General features: G+C 41.1%; 1 long non-coding RNA gene across 4 annotated transcripts; it reads left to right on the top strand.

Annotated features, from left to right (window-relative positions):
* Positions 1-794: 794 nt before the first annotated feature.
* Positions 795-24107, top strand: LOC114589373 (uncharacterized). 4 transcript variants are annotated; one of them, XR_013391320.1, is made up of 6 exons: positions 795-1193; positions 7468-7544; positions 10782-10869; positions 12113-12236; positions 13051-13138; positions 23798-24107. It is a non-coding gene; the product is annotated as an uncharacterized LOC114589373 (long non-coding RNA). The 4 variants fall into 4 exon arrangements; XR_013391318.1 differs by having other exon boundaries at positions 13051-13167; XR_013391319.1 differs by lacking the exon at positions 23798-24107 and having other exon boundaries at positions 12116-12236; positions 13051-13324.
* Positions 24108-24308: the final 201 nt, after the last annotated feature.

The following is a 24308-nucleotide window of genomic DNA, read 5'->3' as shown; positions in this document are numbered from 1 at the left end:
ACCATTAAAATGGCGCTCCCGCCAAAACAAGATGGCGCTCCCACCAAAATAAGCCAGGGAAAATGGCCACCGGCCCCAGTAGTTTCCCCCAACCAGCCTTAAAATTGGGAGGCGGGGGTATAGAATTCACCAGGCTTACAGAGAGGGAACTCTCAAAAGCCGAAACAGCAAACAAAACAATCACTATAACTCAATTTTTTTTTGCCCCCACTAAACTCAGTTCAAGGCTCTTTAAAATAAAGGCGTGGCTATAACCGCTCAAAATTGCTGCTCCCAGAACTCAGGAAAACAGAGGAAACTCCACAGCCAAAAGCGCCAAAGGCAAAAGCCCTGTGGGCGAAATCTCCTCCGCAAATAATAAGAGCGGCCGCTGAGCAGAGGTTTTTTCTGGGCCGCAGTGATGTCATACTCCGGGAGCCCCCGGAGCAACAGGCTCATAAACTAAGGCCCTTAGAGGGATTAGCAAACACTACACAATGCCACAAATATAAAATCGGAATCCGCGGCAAGCCCCGCAAAAGGGAGCACTCAGGAACCCGAAGGAAATTATCAAAAAGCTCTAAAACAGAGTGCTAAGGGCCTGTAGCCCCATGGGGCAAAAGCCCCTCTTGGTAAGGTAAGGGCAAGGACGGGGAGGATTAACCTAAAATTAAAATGAGGGGAAAGGAAGAGGGTGAAAGGAATTAAAAGAAGGGATAACGGAAAGATATCACCAGGACGATCCATCGAAGGTAAATCGCTCTCTCTCTCGGCTCACAGAGGACACGCTGTTGGTGTTTCGAATGCATGAGGAAGCTCTGGGTCACGTGCATGGGTATAAATAGGTCCCTTGAACCGTTTGGACTGCGTCCCATTGGCCAGATTGCACCCAGCTTCGAGGGCCTACCAATTGGGTGTTGTGGCTGACCAATCGTACCCACCCACAACACAGAGTGTCAGTTTTCCAGGTCTCACCATCCTAGTCTTTAAGGGAGGACCCGATTTATTAGAATGTTGTTTGTTTCATCACAAAGTTTGGCTCAGTTCATTCAGCACAATCCCAAGCTCATCTGGGTCGCCATATAACTTCTGCTATCTGATTTTTCTTTCTTCTTTTTAAAGAAACTTGATCCAATTACTTTCTCGAGGATCTGATGAAGAGTCTGCAGGTGTCACTGGTGTACATTCTCATTAAACAGAAATGGGAAGCCAGAGTATCTTTTTCACACACCTGTTTAGACATATCAAGTCACTGATCTTTCAAAATGCATTTGGTGGAGTTTTTGTTTTGCTTTGTTATTTGGGGTGGAGTTGGTGGGAGTTGATATTTTGTGTACTCTGGAATGTTTGGTGCTTTTTATTGGTGGGAATCAGATCTAGGTTTTAGTCTTGGTATCAAGGGCAGAACTGGACTGATGGCAAAACTTGGCATTGCCCATCTTGAAAAGGAGAATTCAGTTCCCGCATCAAATTCATATTAAGTAATGAAACCAGATATTATTATTATTATTATTTTAAAAAGCAAAGAAACAAATAAGCTGCTCTTAGAGATTTTTAAAACATGATTAAGGGGAAATGATAAAGATATACAAAACTGTCCATGTATGCTGTAGAGCAGGCATGTCCAACTCCCAAGAGACTAAGCAACAGAAATGTATTCAGTGCAAATTATCCTTTCTTTACAATCAGTCCAGAAGAACCACATCACTTATCTAAAATAGCAGAAGCAGCGATGGATCTAAGCTTCAGGGCCCTTAATTGAAAACTATAGAGAGAGCAGATAGAATTTCCACTTTTTTTTTTTTATAATAATATTTTATTAAAGTTTTCCAGAAAATTAACATCAACAAAAAACAACAAAATCACAAAAAACAAACAACAAACATCAAAAATCCAAACAGAACAACAGAAAAAAGAAAAATACAAAGGGAAAAAAATTAGCATAAAAGAAAACACTCTTTCATATTATAGCTTTCAAAACCTTATTCTCTTTGCTTCCACCCGCCTTCCCTTCTTGTATTCTACTTTAAAAAATTTAGTTCAGCAAGATCGTTCATTATTCGTTTTAAACCTTTGTCCCTCCCTTTATAATCTTATTTATCTTAATCGCTAGAACCCCTTCATTTCATTTTCAAAGCCTTCAACATTCATAAATTTTACAATATTTTTGTAGATAAACTTTAAACTTCTTCCAGTCCTCTTCCATCTGCTCCTCTCCTTGATCTCGGATTCTGCCAGTCATTTCTGCCAGTTCCATATAGTCTATTACTTGCATCTGCCATTCTTCCAAGGTGGGTAGATCTTGCGTCTTCCAATGCTTTGCAATAAGTATTCTTGCTGCTGCTGTGGCATACATGAAAAAAGTTCTATCCTTCTTTGGCACCAATTGGCCGACTATGCCCAGGAGGAAGGCCTCTGGTTTCTTCAGAAAAGTATACTTAAATACCTTTTTCAGTTCATTATAAATCATTTCCCAGAACGCCTTAATCCTTGGGCACGTCCATCAAAGGTGAAAAAATGTTCCTTCAGTTTCTTTACATTTCCAACACTTGTTATCAGGCAAATGGTAAATCTTTGCAAGCTTGACTGGTGTCATGTACCACTGGTGTCGATGATTACAAGGCACAATTCTCTCTGATTGAACTTAAAGAGAAACAGACTAATCTGAGAATAAGGGTGGTCCCAGAATCAGAAGAAGGGGAGTTAACTGAATTTCTTACATCAGAATTTGAAGATTTCTGGGACCTGGATCCTCAAAAGGAAGAATTTAAGATAGTGAGTGCTTTCCGACTGGGAAGGGTAAAAAGGAAAAACAGAGCAAGAGACTGTCTGATTTCGCTAAGGTCAAAGGAAGAAAGAGATAAAATCTTGAATCTCCACTATCAGAAAGCACTCGTGATAGAAAGTGAGAGAATTGAAATCTTCAAAGATATCCCAAAATATTTACTGGATCTCAGAGTTAACTACGCAGACTTGGTAGGCCTACTAAGGAAAAGCAACGTTCCGTTTAGGTGGGAATTTCCACAAGGCCTCTCATTTACATTTAAAGGAAAGAAAATAAGGATAAGATCAAAGGAAGATAAAGTGAGTTTCTTGAGAGATTTTGGTGAGGACCTGCGAAAAGAGGCCAGAACAAAAGAACCGGAAGTACCAGGAGTGGGACCACTTGATTTGGGAAGACACCCCCTGGGGTTGGATCAATTAGAGAAAGTGACACAACCGTCAGAACAAGAGCAACTCTTAGGAGCGGTCGGAGGAACCTTACAGTAACTACAACATGTCTCTACAGATGTTAACCTGGAATATCAGGGGTTTGAATTCCCCCAGTAAGAGGAAGAGAATTTTTCACATCTTAAAAAAGGAACAATTAGATCTGATTTGTCTACAAGAAACACATATAACAAGACTCCACAGGAAACTACTGATAAATAAACGACTAGGCCAAGAATTTATTTCATCAGACAAAGTTAAAAAAAGAGTTGTGATATATGCAAAAGAGAAATTATCACCAAAATTTCTCCTTAAAGATGAACATGGACGATTTGTAGCAATTGAAATACAATTTCAAGGAGAGAAAATATTAATAATTGGAGTCTATGCACCTAATGAGGGGAAATCAGAATTTTATAAGAAACTGCATGAGACTTTGTTGGACTACATGGATCAAAATATCATTTTGATGGGAGACATGAACGGTGTTGTGTCGACAAATATGGATAAATCTGAAAGACAGTTAGTTACAAAAGATGGAAGACTACCAAAGACTTTTTTTGAAATGACAGACAATATGGACTTGATTGACATTTGGAGAACTAAAAACCCCCTAGGCAGAGAGGGGACTTTTTTCTCTGAAGCCAACATGACCTGGACACGAATTGACCAAATTTGGATTACAAGAGGGATGGCACCTAAGATTCGAAAGGTGGAAATCTGTCCAAAAACTTGCTCCGACCATAACCCTGTGAAAATGGAAATGAAATTAACACCGATTGGTTCCTTCAGATGGAGGATGAACGACACCTTGTTTAGAGATCCAGAAATCATTAAGAAGGCCCAAAAAATTATGAAAGATTATTTTGAAATAAATCTGAAGACTACTGTGGAAAAAAGAGTAATCTGGGACGCAAGTAAAGCCGTAATGAGAGGTTTTTTGATTCAGCAAAATGCTATAAAGAGGAGACTTCAAGAGGAGCGAAAAGAAAAGATTTTAGAGAAAATTAGAGAAGGAGAGAAGAGATTAAGGTCCAAACCTAAGTCACAGGAGGTTTTGCGAGAAATTAAATCATATCAAGCACAATATGTGAAAATGGTTAATCAGGACATAGAATGGAAGATCAAACAGATGAGACAAAAAACCTTTGAATCGGCTAATAAGTGTGGAAAGCTGCTAGCTTGGCAGCTGAAGAAAAGACAAAAATTAAATACTGTGACTAATCTTGAAGTAAATGGAAGGAACATACAAAACCCAAAGGAAATTAAAGATTGTTTCCAGAGATACTTCAAACAACTGTACGCACAAGGGCCACAGAATGAGATCAAGATTGAGAAATTTTTGGAATCAAATGGATTACAAAAAATATCTCAAGAGAACAAACTAATTCTGAATGAAAAAATTTCGGAACAGGAGGTTGAAGGTGCCATAAAGAATTTGCAACTAGGCAAGTCTCCAGGCCTGGATGGACTATCCTCCAAATATTATAAAGTTTTGAAAGACTTTTTAATTCAACCATTAATGGAGGTTTGTAATGAAATTATGGAGGGGAAAAGAGCGCCGGAATCGTGGAAAGAGGCCTACATCACACTAATACCGAAAAATGAGTCTGAAAAGACACAACTTAAGAACTACCGCCCCATATCCCTACTTAATGTGGATTACAAAATTTTTGCTGATATTTTGGCTAAAAGACTGAAAAAAGTTTTAGTTGGAATGATACATAAAGACCAAGCTGGCTTTCTTCCAGGCAGATATATGTCAAATAATACAAGGAATTTGATTGACATTTTGGAAAAATTGCAAGTTAATATAAACACAAAAGCTGTTTTGATATTTATTGATGCGGAGAAAGCCTTTGACAATATTTCTTGGAGTTTTATGAGGAAAAACCTGCAAGGGATGGGGGTGGGAGAAAGGTTTGGAAACGGTATAGGTGCGATTTATTCAGAACAAAAGGCAAAATTAATAGTGAATAATGCAGTTACAGAAGAAGTTAAGATAGAGAAAGGGACACGACAAGGCTGCCCAATTTCCCCTCTGCTTTTTATTTCAGTCCTGGAGGTTTTGCTGAACATGATTAGAAGGGACCAACAGATTCAGGGTATACAGGTCGGAGCTAAACAATATAAACTTAAAGCATATGCAGATGACCTAGTATTGACATTACAGGAGCCAATTCCCAGTACTAACAGAGCTTTGGAAATAATACAAGAATTTGGTCAGGTGGCAGGTTTTAAATTGAATAAATCGAAAACAATGGTCTTGGAGAAGAACTTGACATCGATTGAGAAAGAAAGGTTTCAGGGAGAAACAGGTTTATCATTGGTGAAAAAAGTGAAATACCTAGGGGTGAATATGACTTCAAAAAATGCTAATTTATTTAAAGATAACTATGAGAAGTGTTGGTCAGAAGTGAAAAAAGATCTCGAAATCTGGACAAATTTGAAGCTTTCCTTATTGGGTAGAATTGCGGTCATTAAAATGAATGTATTGCCAAGAATGTTATTTTTGTTTCAGACCTTACAAATCATTGACAAGATGGACTGTTTCAAGAAGTGGCAAAAAGAAATTTCTAGATTTGTCTGGCAGGGCAAAAAGCCCAGAATAAAATACAAAATTCTTACCGATACTAAGAATAGAGGGGGGTTTGCCCTGCCGGACTTTAAGTTATATTATGAAGAAGCAGCCTTTTGCTGGCTGAAGGAATGACTACTTCTTGAGAACACCGACATTTTGGACTTAGAGGGTTTTAATAATGCTTTTGGGTGGCATGCATATCTGTGGTATGATAAGGTTAAAGCTCATAAAGGTTTTAAAAATCATATTGTCAGGAAAGCATTATTTAATGTCTGGACTAGGTACAAAGATCTGTTGGAAAATAAGACTCCTAGGTGGTTGTCGCCAATGGAGGCTAAAGCTGTGAAAAAGCTTAATATGGAATCTAAATGGCCGAGATATTCGGAAATTTTGGAACAAGAAGGGGACAGGTGGAAATTGCAGAGTTTTGAGAAACTTAAGAATAAGGTGCAGGATTGGTTACATTATTTTCAAGTAAGAGAGGCCGATAATTTGGACAGGAAAAATGGCTTCCAGGTGGAAAAATCAAAGTTGGAAACAGAATTGCTAGAACCCAATGCTAAGATACTGTCGAGAATGTATGATTTGCTGTTGAAATGGAATACTGAGGATGAAACGGTTAAATCGGCTATGATAAAATGGGCACAAGACATTGGTCATAATATTATGTTTGCTGACTGGGAACGGTTGTGGACCACCGGTATGAAATTTACGGCATGCAATGCCTTAAGAGAAAATATTAGAATTTCCACATTTTACCACCTGGAACAATTATTTGCAGATGCATGACTTTTACATATTTTATCTATATTGAAGTACAGTTCTGGTTGCCTCACCACAAAAAGGAAACTAGAGATGGGGAAACCAAAATGATCAATGGGTTTCTTTGGTGTTTCTTTTGGTTTCTAAGCGTGGTGTGGAAGAAGTGGACAGATAAAAGTTTTCTTCCTCTCTCATAATACTAAAAGCCAGGGTCATCCAATGAAGCCAAAATGTGGGAGATTCAGGGCAGACAGAACACACAGTGCGAACTATGGAATAACAAGATATCAGGATGGCCACAAACTCAGATTGCTTTAAAAGGTGATTAGACAAATTCATGGAGGTTAAGACTATCAGTGACTACTAGTCATGATTGTTATGTCCTATGGGGCGTGGGTGGCGCTGTAGTCTAAACCACTAAGCCTCTTGGGCTTGCCGATCAGATGGTTGACCGTTCAAATCCCAGTGATGGGGTGAGCTCCTGTTGCTCTGTTCCAGCTCCTGCCAACCTAGCAGTTCGAAAACATGTGAGTGCAAGTAGATAAATACTGTAGGTACCGCTGTGGCAGGAAGGTAAATGGCGTTTCCATGTGCTCTGGTTTCCATCATGGTGTTCAGTTGTGCCAGAAGTGTTTTAGTCATGGTGGCCACATGACTTGAAACCTGTCTGTGGACAAACGCAGCCTCCCTCGGCCTGAAAGGTAGATGAGTGCTGCAACCCCATAGTCACCTTTGACTGGACTTAACCTTCCAGGGGTCCTTTACCTTTTACCTTCACCTCCACCATTGGAGGCAGTATGCCCTTGACTACTAGTCACTGGGAATCAGAGTGCTGTTGCACTCAGGTCCTGTTTGTGGGCTTCCCAGAGGCATCTGGCTGGCTGATGTGAGAACAGAATGGTGGATGGAGGGCCCTTTAACCAGATGCAACACAGCTCTTCTTTTGTTCTTAAAGAAATTGGAAAGGCTTCAGGATGCCTCCCTGCCCCCCCGCCCCCAAAAGCCAGACCAGGTAAGTAGTATTTGCACAGCCTTAGTTTCTCATAATTTAAATGTATAATTCATTTTAGATCTGGTATATTTTTTTGTGCCATGACAAATTTGGAAATACTAGAGATGACGTCTTTATCCTTTGTAGGATCATGAACAATCAATAGCAATTGATTGGCATGCCCTGTTGTGTCGAGACTAAGCTGTGTTTCTTTATCTCAGTGTAGATTGTATCTCAGTTGTGTATTCATTATTGGAATTACAGGTCAAATTGTAGCATTCTTTTTTTATTTTTTTTAAGTGCAGAGATTTACTATTTGTAAAGGGACACTTTCAAGGTTACTTATTCACACATCTCTGTTCTATTATAATTTATTATAAAGTCATCTCCACACCCCCACACCCCGGTGCTGCTTTCTTGAACCATCCTATTGAATCTGATGGGATTGCAATGTGCAGGTACAAATACAAAATTCACTTAGAATTCTTCATACATCTGTTAAATTAAACTTTTTAAAAAGAGATCATATATTATTGAAGTTATAACAATTTAACCCAAACAGAAAAAAATAAACAATTATGCTTAACAGTTTAGGTAGTACCTAACCACACTTAAGGGGAAAAGTCCTGTTAAGCATAGTGGGACTTACACCCAAGTAAAAATACATAGGACTGTGCTGTTAAGAGTTTTATCTGTTTGACATGGACAGATTAGATGGAGAGGACAATGGTTTTGCGTGGTGAGTCCCGCCTCCCCCCTTGGAAAATAAAGACACAAGACACAGCATTTAAGGTTAATGGGTGAAAAAGGCCACAACTTTACTGATTGCAGGAATTGAGCAGTATTGGCTTAGGCATTAGTCCTATCGACTAACCGGCTTCAGCCTGATTGCTTGAAGACCGGCAAGGGTTAACCGCCAGTAGGGGGAGTCCTGCTGATGTACCTCAACTAGGAGCTCCCCCAGGATCACTGCTCGGGGGCGTGCCTTAGGCCCACACCTCCATAGGCTTCGGACAGGGCAACGCCCCCCGGAATCCTTTACCGGACTACCCTTCAATTTGGGGGAAGGTGATGGCGCTTCCTTCCCCCCTCATCTGCATAAAAATACCCCTACCAATACCTAACCACCAATGCCAAGGAAGTTGTGATGATTTGCTACGAGGTAGGCGAAAAAACCAAATGGCTGGTGCCAATTTGCCAAGTGGAAAAATTCCTACCAGGCCCCTTGATGGCGGCCAACCGAAGTCCATAGCAATGTCAGAGAGCCAAACCGGAGCAGCTGGCGTAAAGAAGAGAGGGAAATCCTCAGCCGCGCCAGCCCTAAATAGCCCAGGCCACGCCTCCCTGGCCAGCCGATTGGCTGGCCAAGGAGATGACGCGCCTGAGGATTCCCTCAGTCTCGCAGGGGCTGTGAGTCAGCCCCCGCGCACGTGGGGAGGGTGTGGGGCACGCAACCCCACCTCCTCTCCAGCTCGGAAGTGGCTTTCTCCCAGTAGCACTGCACTCATTAGCATGGGTATGAACAAGGGCAAGACAGCAGTGGTAAAGTTGAATACGATCTAGTGTCTAGAGCCCCACAGGTGCACACACATACTTGCAAGCCTGCCATTGCAGCCTGGAGCTTCCCCACCTCTCCCTGTCCCCATCCTGATTATTTTTGCACAGCCAGGAGGACGCCACCAACTCTGTCCCACATCACAAGCCATCATTGATCCTTGGACTTTCCAACTACCCCATAAAGTAGGTCAGTTTTGCTCTTCTGGTGTTACAGTTGTGAAGCTGATACATAGAGGATGGATATACATTATAATAATAATAATTTATTATTTATACCCCGCCCATCTGGCTGAGTTTCCCCAGCCAATCAAGTGTTAAAAACAGTACAGTGTTAAATATTAAAAACTTCCCTAAACAGGGCTGCCTTAAGATGTCTTCTGAATGTCAGGTAGTTGTTTATCTCTTTGACATCTGATGGGAGGGCGTTCCACAGGGCGGGCACCACTACCGAGAAGGCCCTCTGCCTGGTTCCCTGTAGCCTCACTTCTCGCAATGAGGGAACCGCCAGAAGGCCCTCAGCGCTGGATCTCAGTGTCTGGGCTGAACGATGGAGGTGGAGACGCTCCTTCAGGTATACAGGACTGAGGCCGTTTAGCCTCCTTCAGGTATACAGGACCGAGGATGGAGCTTGATAAAGGCCCCCTTTAACTTCAAGGTGGAGCAGAAGCAGGAATTTAAGATAGAAATTGCAGTTCAGAGTCCAGGTCATAACACCACACTAGTATTTTATTGATTTATTTGTTCATTTGATTTTTAAAAACAAAACAAAAACCTGCATTTACTTATTTTGCTTTGTGAGTAAGAATGGAATATATGGAAATGATATGCACTAGAGTACAGTATTTGGTTTGACACTTCAGCTAGCCTGGGATCTTGGGGCTTTGAGTGAAACTTGCCATTCAGTCCTGTGTGGACCTGGGAATAGATCACATCAAACAGCATAGGCTTATATCAGAATGAATTGACTTTGGATCAGGACAGTATTATGACTGCTGCTTTTGTTGTTATTTAACACTTACAAAGCACCTGCATTATTTAAAAGGATTGTACATAGACTAAAATATAATAGAGTCCATGCTCAAATACTCACAATCTAATGTGATTCAAAACTGGGAAGTGCACAGTAAAGCAAGCTTTGGGGCCTCTGCTCCCATGTGTTCTTCAAAAAACTAGTGGATGATGAAATTTGGGGGGCCATTTCATTTAATGTTTTCTAGAATTTTCTATTTGCCGATGGTTGCTTTCTCCCCACCTGTTTCAACTTATATTTGCAGAAATCTGTCACACACAGCAACAGGCACAAATAATTCCATCGCAAATGAGCAGGGTGGGCTTTTTTTCGTGGTTTTTTTTCTTTCCTTTTTGCAAAGTTCTAGCAAAAGAGATAAAAAGTAGGTAACTTTCCTCCAAGTGTGTTATTTCTGTGATGCTTTGAAGTGTTTGATCTGTGCTATTTTGTCATACTGAAGTAATGAGGGTGTCTGCAAATCAGGCATTTTGCTACATGAGACAGGTGTAAAAATGAGCCCTATCGGATTTTGTCACTTTTCTATCTATAATGTATGCTACAGTCTTTTCGCTTACATCTAATGCAGATCAACTTTTTAAAAGTGTACCTTAGAATACTTATGGATTCTGCACTGTGGTGGCAATGCATATGACAATGTTCTTGTGTGCCTCTGTCTTCTCCTATATATCTAGGCAGTTTTCAACGATATGAGCTCAACTGCCATTTGAGTTTATCTTCTAGCCTCAGAGGACAGAGCTGTGATCTAGTAACTATGCTCAGGTATTATCACCTTCAGCATTAGATAGGATAGTATGAAGGCTGCTGTTGTAGCTGTTGTAGAAAACCCTTTCCCTGGTCACTTGAATGTGTCACAACATCAGACTTCTGTTCCTTAGATAGTCCGGAGGGCTGCCAAGAACAACTGTGACTGGCCGCTTACTACTGCCCAGTTTCCTTGATATGGCAGAGCCTAATCAACAGAGGCACTAGGCTAAATACTGCTACATCCATTATTCCCTGCTATGTAAGCTCTAAGACTCCAAGACCCATTCTCCCTTTCTGCTCCGTATGCTGGGAACATCTTCCAAATATCCAGGTGTCCCTCAACCTTTCTCTCTGCCTGCAACCCACATCCCTTTCATGTCAATTTTTTACTATTAAAATGAAACCCAAAGATATGAAGCATCACAGTCTGCAGATCCATTCCCTGTTATCCTTCTGCTCATTGTAAAGCAGTCTTCAACAACCCAGCACTCTCCAGATTCTTTTTGGGATACAGCTCCTACTAGCCCAAGAGTCTAGAATGTCTGAAGGGCATCAGGTTGGCAAATCATTAGATAGGTAGGTAAAGAACAATCTACATATTATATTGAGCTGTATATAACCTGCCCTGGGGCTGAACAGTAAAGGGCAGGCTAGCAGCCAGTAAGAGCAATACAAGGAAATAAGATTCTGAACTAATCACACACACATACACACACCAATCCTGGCCGCCTGGGAGCCTGGGAGCCAGGCAGGGGCTGTGAATAGGGAAGGCGATCTTCGCTTTTGCTCTTCCCAGCCTCTGCCTGGCAGTCTAGAAACCAGGTGGGAGCCGGGCCAAACAAGTACGCTTGCCACCCCTGCCCAGCACTTACTAGGTGGTGTCATGTGGCACATCACATGACGAGTCACATGACCATGCCCCCTCAATGTGGGGGAGGCAACTTGGTGCCCCTGCTAGCGGGAATAACATGTCAGACCCCTTTTGTCAAATCTTTGAATTCTAAATTCCATTTTTTCTTCTTCCTGAAACTTGGGTGAACTGGGGGGGGGGGGGCAGAGAAAATCTAGAAGCCATTTGGAAGGGAAAGAAGCATGGCAATCTAATCTAAACTAATCTAATATATATATACGGTATTTAAGAACCATGTAAAAAAGAGCAATGTAGTTAATTCCAAAACTTCCAATTTCATGCCCACTTATACTATGCTGTTGAATTGTTTCTTAATCTGGTCTGTTTTGATATTTGTATTTTGGCGAGAAGGTGATAAGGAAAAAGACTGAGCATGTTTAAGACTGAGCATCGTCTGGAACTCTCCCTTGCCTGATGGAGGATAGAAAAGGGTGGCTGGCTAGCTGTGTAGAAACTGCCCTGCTGTACAAAGGTAAAATTTATGTTGGTTGTTCAACCCACTTTTGCCTTTGGCTCCATCCACACTGGCATGTGATGCTCAGTTTCCCAGGTTGAAAAATCTCTGATCTAAATCAATGTGGTTGTGCTGCTGCTTTTATACAGGCAGTTAATATTGTTATAATGTATTTTTGGGGTGAGGAGTTGGCTATATGTTGAGACCCTAATAACCCCAGGATCCAGCAAGTGTTAAAATACAAACTAGGCTAGCTTCCCACTCAGCTGAGAGTCTGGGTGATGGGCCATTAAGGGAACAAAGGAAGGGATTCTGGGCAAGACTGTAAATTGATGGGGGCCCCTCCCTCAACTCACAGGTAGTTAGAAAGACAAAATGGCAGGAGTGAGAGTTGGAGTGATGTGAACTAGAATCAAACAGCAAACTTAGAAGACAGAGTCAGAGCACTGTTTGATTCCCGTTTGAATCAAAGATTGCGGCTATGAAGGAAGGAAGGCCCTCTTGGGTGTTAATGCTCTGAACTGCTCCTTCATAGGCTAAGGTTGTATATATGTGTAGATAAACCATCTATCATAAAGACACCACAGCCTCTGCTGTGTCTCATTTCCAAAGGAAATACGAACCCTGAACAAGCACTTGGAACCCCTGGGATCTTGACCACTCAGAGATTTGGGGGGAGGCATGCAACAATATAGTTCGGAGGCACTGTGTCTTGCCATATGCACTATAAACAATTAATGGTGTCAGAAGAGACCCTGTAGTCTATTGCCATGTTGGAGAAACAAACAGTTTGCCCAGATGATGGAAATTAATGACCATGATGGTTTGACAGGATTAACAACCAGAGAGGAGAGGAGGAAATGCTTTATCTCAAATGCAATGGCCAATAAAGCATCGTCCAGCTCAGCAAAACTGGAAAGGTGAAGTGAAGGCTATTGGTTCAGCTGTCGTAAGTTTTAAGAAAGCAGACATCTTTGCAGCGAGAGCTGTTCATGTGTTTTCCCCACCCCATAAAACTTCTTTCCTGGATTATCAGAGACTTAATTAGTCTCTGGACTCAGCTGTACAGCTGCAAATAAAACGTTTTAAGTGTGTTTTAAGTGCAATATACAATGTGACACTAGATGACGATGGTGAACCTTATGGAAATTTTTATTTATATAGATAGATAGATAGATAGATAGATAGATAGATAGATAGAGAACACTTTTTAAAACAGCATTTTCAGAACATTTTTATATGTGTGTAGAATCCACCTCTTCTCTGCTGCTAAGTAATTCCCCCTTGTTCTGTTTCTTTACTAACTCTAGTCATGCACAAGCAGACTCTCCTAGTTGTGGAAAGGGATGGGGAAGATTCTGTCTCTAAAATAATCCAGGCTACAAACCTATTGACCTTGTTGAGCCAGAAAGAATTCCAGAACATAGGCCATACTTGCTGTAATGTTTCCACAACTAGACACTTTGGGCAAGTGGAAGAGTCTATTCAGACGTGAGGATTTTTGTATTAGTTTTTTGTGATTATAATGCTAGTACTTCTACCCTGGAGCCTAATGTTCCTTTTACACTGCATTACCTGTTATGAAACAGTGGCCTTTTGATCCAAATACCATGTGTATCATTCTAAATTTTAAATATCATGCTGATTTAAAACGGTGGGAAAGAGCTGCATACCACCCCAAATTTTCTCACATGAAATTGCAATGAAAATCCCCACAATTATGCAGCAAACGACACCACCACTTCCAAAATCAAAGCTGGGCAATTTATTTGGGCAGCTGAGGCAGAAAACCCTACAAACACATCTTCCCCTCACAGACTGTAAAAAAATAAAACTGCAACAATATAAATGCCTAAACATTTGCTTCCTTTTCATGACACCGAAAATCAGTTTTATTAAGGTCTGTCTAAAATAGGCTTGCTTTTGAATTATGGTGCTGGAGAAGACTCTTGAGAGTCCCGTGGACTGCAAGAAGATCAAACACATCCATTCTTAAGGAAATCAGCCCTGAGTGCTCACTGGAAGGACAGATCGTGAAGCTGAGGCTCCAGTACTTTGGCCACGTCATGAGAAGAGAAGACTCCCTGGAGAAGACACTGATGCTGGGAAAGATGGAGGGCACAAGGAGAAGGGGGTGACAGAGGACGAGATGGTTGGATAGTGTTTTCGAGGTTACCAGCATGAGTTTGACCAAACTGCGGGAGGTAGTGGAGGACAGAGGTGCCTGGCGTGCTCTGGTCCATGGGGTCACGAAGAGTCGGACACGACTAAACGACTAAACAACAACAAAATAGGCTAGCCCAGTTCATAGCTTCCCATGCATTCTTAGGTCACACCCACACCATATGTTTAAAGCACTATTATACCTCTTTAACAGTCATGGAGAATCCTGGTAGCCTATACCACCATTAACAAACCACATTTCCATAATTCTTCATGATTGGGGGCACTTGTTAAGGCTGAAAGGTTGTACAGAACCAGTAATGGGCCCCTCAGTTCCATCAGTATCACTCATAGTAGTATATTAGCCCCAGACAGAAGAGCGAGAAGAAGTTGAGAGGCCTTGAGGGCTGGCAGCTGTGGAGAAGGATGTTCTCCCCCTTGAGATTATGGATCTTTTGGCTTGCCGTACTGCCACTCCTGTGAACTTCAGAGCCTCTTGGAGTGCAGAGAGTGCTTTGAGCAGCCAGTGAGAGGGGCTGGGGAAAAGGAAGTTGGGCAGAGCTGGAATCATGAAGGCAAGACAGGTGGTTGTTGAGAACCAGGCATCACCTCTGCATTTAGGGCAGTGCAACCAGTTCTGCCACACTAGTTGTTGAGCCTAGGGAGTGCTGCAGGGCATCACAGCTATGATGTAGTGAATTGAGCGGAACAGAAGGTGAGAAGCAATGGAGTGCCAATTTTTGGCCTCACACAGGGCACTGCTGAAATTTGAAAGACCAAAAATCTGCCTCTGATCAAATGCACCAACCTAGGCAGAGATTGTGTTTGCATGAGTGGCAGTCTCATAAGGTGAGAGAGTCTTGTGAGTGAGGCCACCCCACCCCACCTTTAAAAGGCTTGATGGGACAGACGTGATAACTGTTGGGGCATCTTCATTGCTTTTGTTCAATTCTGAGTCTCTTGTCTTGTGTGTGCGCCGTGGAATCACACTTGGATCCTGTGCTTTTTGTTCAGCCTGTATAGAGGTCTCTTCCTTACTCTCAGGTGTAAGTGTCTTGGGACAAGAGCATGCCAATTATTGTTTTGTTTTTTTTAAAAAAATAAACCACATGAACAAATAATTTTAACAAATAAACCACATTAACAAATAAACCACACCACAGGACCCCCCCCCCATGTTTGCAGGTCATCCTTAGCCTCTCCCCACATGGGAGAGTGGGAGAACAAGTAAGAGAAGTTTGGTTTGGCTTTAGTTATAATGCAGATCGATGTAACTGGTTGTCTCTTAAAATAATATGGAAACTGAAATTCAGCTGTTCTTCAAAATTCACACTTTTCTTAATTTGGTGATGCAGTTTTTCACTTTAAAAAAGTGTGCATATTAGGAGAAAGTGTGCATAACAATGTACATATTAATTAAGACAAACATCCAAAACATTATATGAGGGAGATACCCATATGAGAGTTTCATATGAGAAACTATGAGGGAGACAGTTGCATGCAAAATTATGTATAAAAAGCACCCACTTGAAGAATTTTCACGAGTTTTCTTTTTTAAAGTAACACACTGATACAGAAATGTGGCCAGCTGAATATAAAATGGGATAAATGCTTAACTAAGAGAATCTGAAATTGACAGATTCATCCATCCTCATCTCCTCATATCTGTAATGGTGGGTTGTGGAAACCACTTTAATTCTGCAAGCTATTCTGAAGTACTGTCAGAGTGGAAAGTATACATTCCTGGCTCCAGCAAAGCTTTCAGAAGTGGAACCAAACAGCTCCACTCATCCTTATCTGTCTGCGGAGCTCTAGATTTTTGATTCTCAGTAAATCAGTGTTCATGCCAGTATGTTTCGACACTTGCCTTTGTACCAGCGCATCGCGGTTACTTCAAGTTTTAGCTGCGTGACTGAGCTCTGAAGTGTATGGGTATAAAAATCTCTTCAGCGAATCTTGAGAGAATGTGAATACAATGATGATGGCTTAGCATTCTAGCTTTCACAGGGAGTAGGAGAGTGGTGGTTGGAAGGTCATAGTACATTGTGAATCACTCCGTCTCCTCCTCATCAACATAGCAACAAGCCTCATTCATCCTGAATTTGCCTGACTGCTCGACCTGTGTCACAATAGAAATCAAGTTTCTGAATGCTTGGAACAAATCCCCAAGTTGAGATTGCCTGCGTATTTGTCATCCAAGAGTGGTTTTCATTAATTTGAATATAATAGCAGTGATGAAGAGATGTGCTCAGATATGCAGTGTTTTATACCACAGAAGTTTGGGCTGCAATCTTCTTGTCACTTCCTTAGGAGCAGGCCTCATTGAACGCAATGGGACTTATTCCTGTGTGTACACAGGGCTAGGTAGTTCAGCTCGTAACAGTTCTGGGACAGAACTTTACAGAGGACAGTTCTTCATTTGAAAAAGTCCTCTAGTTGAAAGACTACCTGGTCCAGAGATACAGAACCCTAAGAAGGGAGAACAAGGGAGGGTCTTGAAGTGGTCCATCAATGGTTGGCACCTGAGTAACAGACTCTGTAGGCACACAAAACACCTAGTCACAGCCATCCTCACTATGGTGAGTTATAGTGTGTTTCTGTTATTTATATTTAAATGAGAGAAATGACTTTTATTTACCCTATTTATTTCCACCACTAGGTATAAATTGGCAAATGCAAACTTTATGCAAATCTGTGCCCCCTCCCTGGTAATACCTAAAGGGGCAATTCTATGCACATTTCCCTTCTGTTTCTTCTCTCCAGTTCAGACTGTGCTTTCTTCTGGACTTCTTAAGCACTGTCTCCATCCCACTCCTGAAATCAGTTCCTGGGATGGCAGGAAGCATCAGAGATGCTTCATAAGTCCATAAAAACACAAGAAGAGTCTTGGTGGATCAGGCCAATGACCCATCTAGTCCAGGATCCTGTTCTCACAGTGGCCAACCTGATGCATATGGGAAGCTCACAAGAAGGATTCAAGCAGGAGAGCAGTTCTCTGAATTTGAGATTTCCAGAAAGTGGAAATTCCTCTGACAGTGGAAGTAGAACATAGCCATTGTGACTAGTAGCCTTTGCTAGCCTTATCCTTCATTAATCATCCTCTGCCCCTTCCTATTGCCTAAAGTAGGTTCCTAGTTCTTGCTTTTTTTCCTCTCTCGAGTGGGAGGAGACTTGAGAACTATGCAGCATCGATGTTCTGCTCTTTTTAACTTGTATTTAAAAAAATAATAATCACAAAGCCATATACAAAATTAGCTGTGGTGACTGTATGCAACCTGTATTTTTCTGAGGAAGTAGACTTTTGTGGACCAACGGGGCATAAATGTGGGACAGAGCCATCCCCCTCCATTTCTGCTTGCAATCTTCCCATAGATGTGTGGCTAGCCAATGTGGGTAGGATGCTAGGGCTAGATAGACTTTTGGCCTGAAACAGCAGGGTCTCCTCTTATGCTAAGTGCTGGAGAGGAGGAGGCAGAATCCTGCATTGTGAGAATCAGCCCTTGGCTAAATGAAATGTGAAGCTTCCTTTAGTGGAAGGCCGCTCATTAAATAAAATAAATATGGAGCCATTGATTCAGTTAGCGAGCGTTTGAAATGGGTCCTTCATCAGGATGATTTTACAGTGCCATACTCTTAGCACATTTGCTTTGATGGACTGGATTCCCCTTTATTTTTATCGCCTCATTTTTGTGCTTTTGTTTATCCATAATATAGCGCTCCTGGAATTAAAAGCATTGTTTATGGCTCTTTTTTTGCACCACGGTTTTGCTAACATGTCGCATCTTTTTGATGTACGGAGACCAGGATTCCTTTCCTGCTTTGTATTAAATATAAACAAAATAAATAAAACTATTAGAAATGCAGAACTCGTTTTATTGCTTTAGCTTGGGTATCTTGTACTTTAGGATACTGCACATTTGACATTAAGCCTTAGTATATGGCTCTGTGAGGGCTTTAATTATTGTTTCTTTCTGCCCCCCTCCTTTGTTCTACTGTGATAATGAAAGTTTGCAAGGAACAAATAACTTCCATGTTGGATGAATGAATGCAAAACCTGACTCAGATCATTTTCTGCTCCCAACTGTATATACATGGAGATACATCATCCATCACCTGCTTTAACAAACCACTTTCTAAAACAGTTCTAGGGTTCATGTTATGTGTGTTTTAGTTTTTATATTGTAGAGCATCCGGTGATCCTCAGGTGTTATAGAAATTTAATAAATAATAATGATACAGTGGTACCTCGGGTTAAGTACTTAATTCGTTCCGGAGGTCCATTCTTAACCTGAAATTGTTCTTAACCTGAAGCACCACTTTAGCTAATGGGGCCTCCTGCTGCTGCCGATTTCTGTTCTCATCCTGAAGCAAAGTTCTTAACTTGAGGTACTATTTCTGGGTTAGTGGAGTCTGTAACCTGAAGTGTATGTAACCTGAAGCATATATAACCCGAGCTACCACTGTATAGGAAACACAGTGATCTTTGTGATAGATTCAGATCTACAACTGTTCTCGATGCTGCTGCACTGTAAACACTTAGCTTACATACATTTGAGTTTTGCATAATAAAAAGGTCACAAGCTGTAGCTCTTGAATTTTGCAGATTTCAGACTCCATTTTTCCATTTCCCCTTTCTGCCATTCTGTACCCATGTGTACATGAACCTGCCAATTGAGGCTTTTATCAGAATTCTCCAACATCTCTATGCATCATCTAATAACACTGTAACTAAGCAGTGCTTCTAGAAGTAGTTTACAACTGTAGATCCTAAGGCTGTTGCAGTGGCATCACTATGTGCTCTCAAGCAGTGCTTAGAAGTGAAATCTAAACTTCCTTCCCTGCTTGCTGGCTCTAACAACTGTCTCTTTTTCTCCCCAGTTGGAGAGTCATCTATCTCCAGAGAGTTTCCAAGATCTATTCTGGGTTAGACTTGAAATATACCTGAAAGATCATCTCACACCTTATATGCAGCCTCTGTTGTCTTTTCAATGCCTACTAGAGACCTTCCTCTTCCAACTAGCCTTTTAAATTGAGATCTTTCCCAGTCTGAAAGTGTATTGGGATTTTTTTTTTAAAGTTCTTGTTGCTTCATCACTTATTGTTAGCCACTTTATGCTCCTTTGGGGACAAAGATTTAAATTTAACAAACAAACAAACAAACAAACAATAAATAAATAAATAAGCTTATAAATTATTGGCTCTTGAGACTTTGTCCTCTTTTCAGCTGTAATATATTGAGCAGTGGCAGAGTTGTGTAGTAACCCCACCTGCCTCCAATCTCAGGGATTCAATCACATACCAGCAAATTCAGATTGCACAATTAATGCTGATTCAGTGCATTCCCTCCAACATTTCACTCCAACATGAAAATAGGGACATCCTCTTCTACATCAGGAAGCTTCTCCCGTGCTTGATAATAATAATAATAATAATAATAATAATAATAATAATAATAATAATAATAATAATAAAAAATATTTATTGTCATTTATTGATCTCACTGCACACATGGAAGTCATATACACATCAACATTGGTCACCTTGAGCCAATGACAACCTCTCCGTCTCACCAACCTCACAAGATTGTTGTAAAGAAAAAAATGTATCAGGGCAGGGATCATGTACACCTTCTACAGATAAATAGAATGAAATAAAAATTTAGCAATAAGCGGCTTTGAGTCCCTATTGGGAAAATGCGAAATAAATAAATAAATAAATAAATAAATAATAGAAAATGTAATGTGAGAACGATCAGGAACATAAAAGGTAAAGGTAAAGGGACCCCTGACCATTAGGTGCAGTCGTGGCCGACTCTGGGGTTGTGGTGCTCATCTCGCTTTATTGGCCGAGGGAGCTGGCGTACAGCTTCCGGGTCATGTGGCCAGCATGACTAAGCTGCTTCTGGTGAACCAGAGCAGCGCATGGAAATGCCGTTTACCTTCCCGCCAGAGAGGTACCTATTTATCTACTTGCACTTTGACGTGCTTTCAAACTGCTAGGTTGGCAGGAGCAGGGACCGAGTAATGGGAGCTCACCCTGTCGTGGGGATTCGAACCACTGATCTTCTGATCGGCAGGTCTTTGGCTCTGTGGTTTAACCCACAGTGCCACCCACATCCCAGATCAGGAACATACGAGAGAGTAAATCCTGCTGAACTCAGTGGGACTTAGTTCTGAGTAAAAATACTTAGGATTACAGTGTAAGGCTGTCTTGTCTTTACCCAGTTACTTGGGAGTAAGCTCCATTGAATATAGTGGGAGTTACTTCTGAGGAGACAGTGTAAGGTTCCATTTACAATAAAGGAATCAACACTCCCTGCTTTTCCTAAGAAATGGCTGATTGCTGAAGCATTGTGATGAAAGAATTTAAAGTGGATTGGTGACCTTTTGCTTCAAAATTATAGGAAGGGCTTCATATGCCAACTTCACCATTTCCTTCATTTAGTTCCAGTTATTTAATTTCAGGATACACATGAATCTGTTTTTGCACCTACACACAGATCATTTGTTTGTTCTCCGAGGCATAGAGGAAAAAGGAAAAGCAGGACATTCTGGGATCAAATCAGAAACCAGGATGGCTTCTGTAATTCCAGGACTGTCCCTGGAAAATTGGGACACTTGGAGGGTCTGTCAGTACTCTTCAACAACTAACCTGCTTCCACCTCTCCCCCAAATTGCACTTTGTTTCAATTGCTCATTCAATTGTTCTTCCAGATGCCCTGGATTGTGTGGGATAGCAATTGCTCACCAAACTTGTGAAAACACATCAGGATGAATGTTCAAAAAACAGCTTGCATAGAAGCCCCGTTTCATGTCCAATAAGCACAGGATGCCTTTGTCTGACGACACTGTGACCCATAGATTGCAGCAAAATATTGGGCAAGGTTTTGCCCAGTACAGTGGTACCTTGGGATGCGAATGGGATCTATTTTGGAGCCCCGTTCACATCCCCAACAGAACTTAAGACGCGACAGCACGTCTGTGCATGCGCGGGTCACGTTTCACCGCTTCCGCGCATGCGTGTGACGTCACTTTGACTGTCTGCGCATGCGCGAGTGGCGAAACCCAGAAGTAACACGCTCCGTTACTTCTGGGTCACCACTGAGCACAACCTGAAAGTGCTCAACCTGAAGCGTATTTATCCCAAGGTATGACTATATCTTCTGTGTGATGGGTAAAAGCTGTCCCATGAGCCCTTGCTGAAGAGGAGAGGGGAAGCCTGTATAAGGCTGCTCCTACTTGGGCTCACAGCCATTTTGCTTTGAGAGCTTCCCACCTGCCCTTGGGCTAGAGCCTTAACTGAACAATTTTAAGTCATTGGTTGACAGGGCCAGAAATGATCCCCCCCCCTCAACCCGATTGGCACTTTGTTGGGTTCTTTTTCACCTTTCCATCAGTAAAATTGTGGCTTTCCTTAGTTAGGCAGAAGAACATTGTTTGTATGAGGGCGGAAATGATCGATTCCATCAACATGGGGCTTGTGGAATGATGACCTGATCCTGGGACCCAATGCCATGCCAACCCTTGCCCTGTCTGCTGCTCTCAATAAAGATTTGGCCTGATTTTATCCCATCTCAGTTATACAGTCTGGTTATTTTGTTGCTCTCATGGGTCACATAATGCGCCTGCCTGGGCAAGTGACCCTCCTTTCTCTTTCACTGGTGGGCTCTTTGAAATGCCTTTGTAATGCTATTCAGCAAGTCTCTTCAGCTATGGAGATATATAAAAACCCAAATAGAAGGTCATCTCTTCGCTCTGCATGACAGGATATTTACCATGACATCATTAATCACCACACCAATTATGCAACATTGATTTCATGTTAGTAGAGTGGTAGTTCCTTACCCAAAATCAGACAGATACAATTACTACACAGAAGGGCTTATGATCGGCATTAGAGTTTAGCTCATAGGTTGGCAGTTTAGCACAGGCTTGGAGACAGAGTGCTTTGAAATAGTTGTTACCTAATCCTCTCCCATTATTATTTGCATGTGTCTCATTGACTCAAAAGTCTTATGACACTGATAAAGTATTCAGATGTAGAAACTGCAGTAAGACCATTGAGTAATGGATGGTGGGTTTTTATGCTTGCAACCAGAAGGGCTTGCGGGATCCGTTGTTGATGATGTTTTTGTTAATTTTGTATACTGCCCTTAATCCGAATATCTCAGGGCAGTTCACAATATAAAATACAGAATAAAACTACAAAGTACATAATAAAAACAAGGACCAAAACACAAGAAACCAATAGCCCCACCTGCTAGTCCCTCCGCAAAGGAATATGACATTTAAAAGTGTGAACATCTACAAATAGCAAGGATTTTCCTAAATAAATTAATATGAACAATAATTTCTGATCAGAAAGGAAGCCACTACAGGGCATGCCCAACATCATATACCTCAAAGAGCCTTTATCAGCATTATATCACTTGCCCCTGTTTTAATTAGCCAGTTGCCTCTTAAGACACTGTGGAGTCAACACCCAAAACTTACATTCCAAGCTTATCCTCCATATGTCAGAGCCTTGTGACCCCCAGCATTTCCTCCAAAGTATGCCCTACTGAGTTAAATGAGACTTACTCACTAGTAAGAGTGCTTAGTATTGCATCCAGAAGCATACTGCATTGTTACATGATATATTTCCCCAGGTTATACTGCAGTTGATCATAACTTGGCATCTGACCCCCTGTAAACTCACAATATAAACTGAATCTCAACACAGATATTTAGCTTACTTGCCTTACGATTGTTCTGAGAAGCACTTAGCATATTTGGGGTGATTAAAATGTCTGAAACAGAACCATTAATTATGTATTCATTTTATATGTGTACCAGAATGAATTTGCATTTGAACCTATTTTTTTTTTCCTTAGGAAAAAAAATTAAATGAAAATGCAATAACGTTGAGACAAATAACTCATAAAGGACACTAATGAGTGGTGGGAGATGGAGTGGAAAGGCTTTAAATGCGTCCCATTATTTAGTAGGATAATTAAGGACACAGTTCTACCATGGCATTTTATTACAGAAATAGATAAGATCCCATCTTATTGCAAGCAGGTGTTGTAATGAAGCAAATCGAGATCACTTTCCAAGAGGTTATTCTGGCCCAGAGAAGATTGCCAATTTACCTAATTCCACCTGTAGCAACTTCAGCTTACGCTGGCAAAGTCAGTTGGTGGGGGAAGGAATCTTCCATCCTTAATCATTTCTGTTTCTGGCCTGTTTGGGGTTCATGGGGGATTTATTTATTTATCTGTTAAGTTTAAGGGGGATTTATTTATTTATTAAGTTTGTATACTGCCCTTCGTCTAAAGATCACAGGACATGCAAAATATGTTCTTCTTTTTGAGGAATTCAAGCCCACATGGATTATAATTTTATTTGTATCTTATTGATTATATGTATGGTCCGCAGATCATTTGCAACAGATACCATGACATGCTACAAAACATGAAGCAAATAAGAAAACAAGAAGCAAGAAACAATGAAGAACTCACTTCAAACCAAAGAAAAACAGTTAAAAACAAGAGAGAATAATGGCTTGGAGCTGATCAGATTTGTATTACCACCCAGAAAAATGCATTCTCTCGCTTTTGGGGGTCTAGTTCTCAAATAACAAATAAATACCCAAATCTGTTTGCAGATGTGTATTTTAGAATAAAATACATTTAGATATGATTTTTAAAGTGCATTAAAATATGTACATAAATACTCATTTAAATATGAATTTCCAAGTGGAAAATAGATAGATGGGGAAATGGAATGGAACAGACTTATGAATGAATGCAGCAGTAACACAGGCAGGCAGTAGACTGTCCCATTGATCCCTATCAGAGATGCACAACACTGCCCCATTGATCCCTATTCAGAGATGCACAACTTCAAGCCTGATTTTCAAGACGCTAGAAAAAGATATTGCCTTTCC

Source organism: Podarcis muralis, chromosome Z (genome assembly GCF_964188315.1).
Source record: "Podarcis muralis chromosome Z, rPodMur119.hap1.1, whole genome shotgun sequence".
Lineage (NCBI taxonomy): Eukaryota > Metazoa > Chordata > Lepidosauria > Squamata > Lacertidae > Podarcis > Podarcis muralis.
This window is presented reverse-complemented; position numbering and strand designations above follow the sequence as displayed.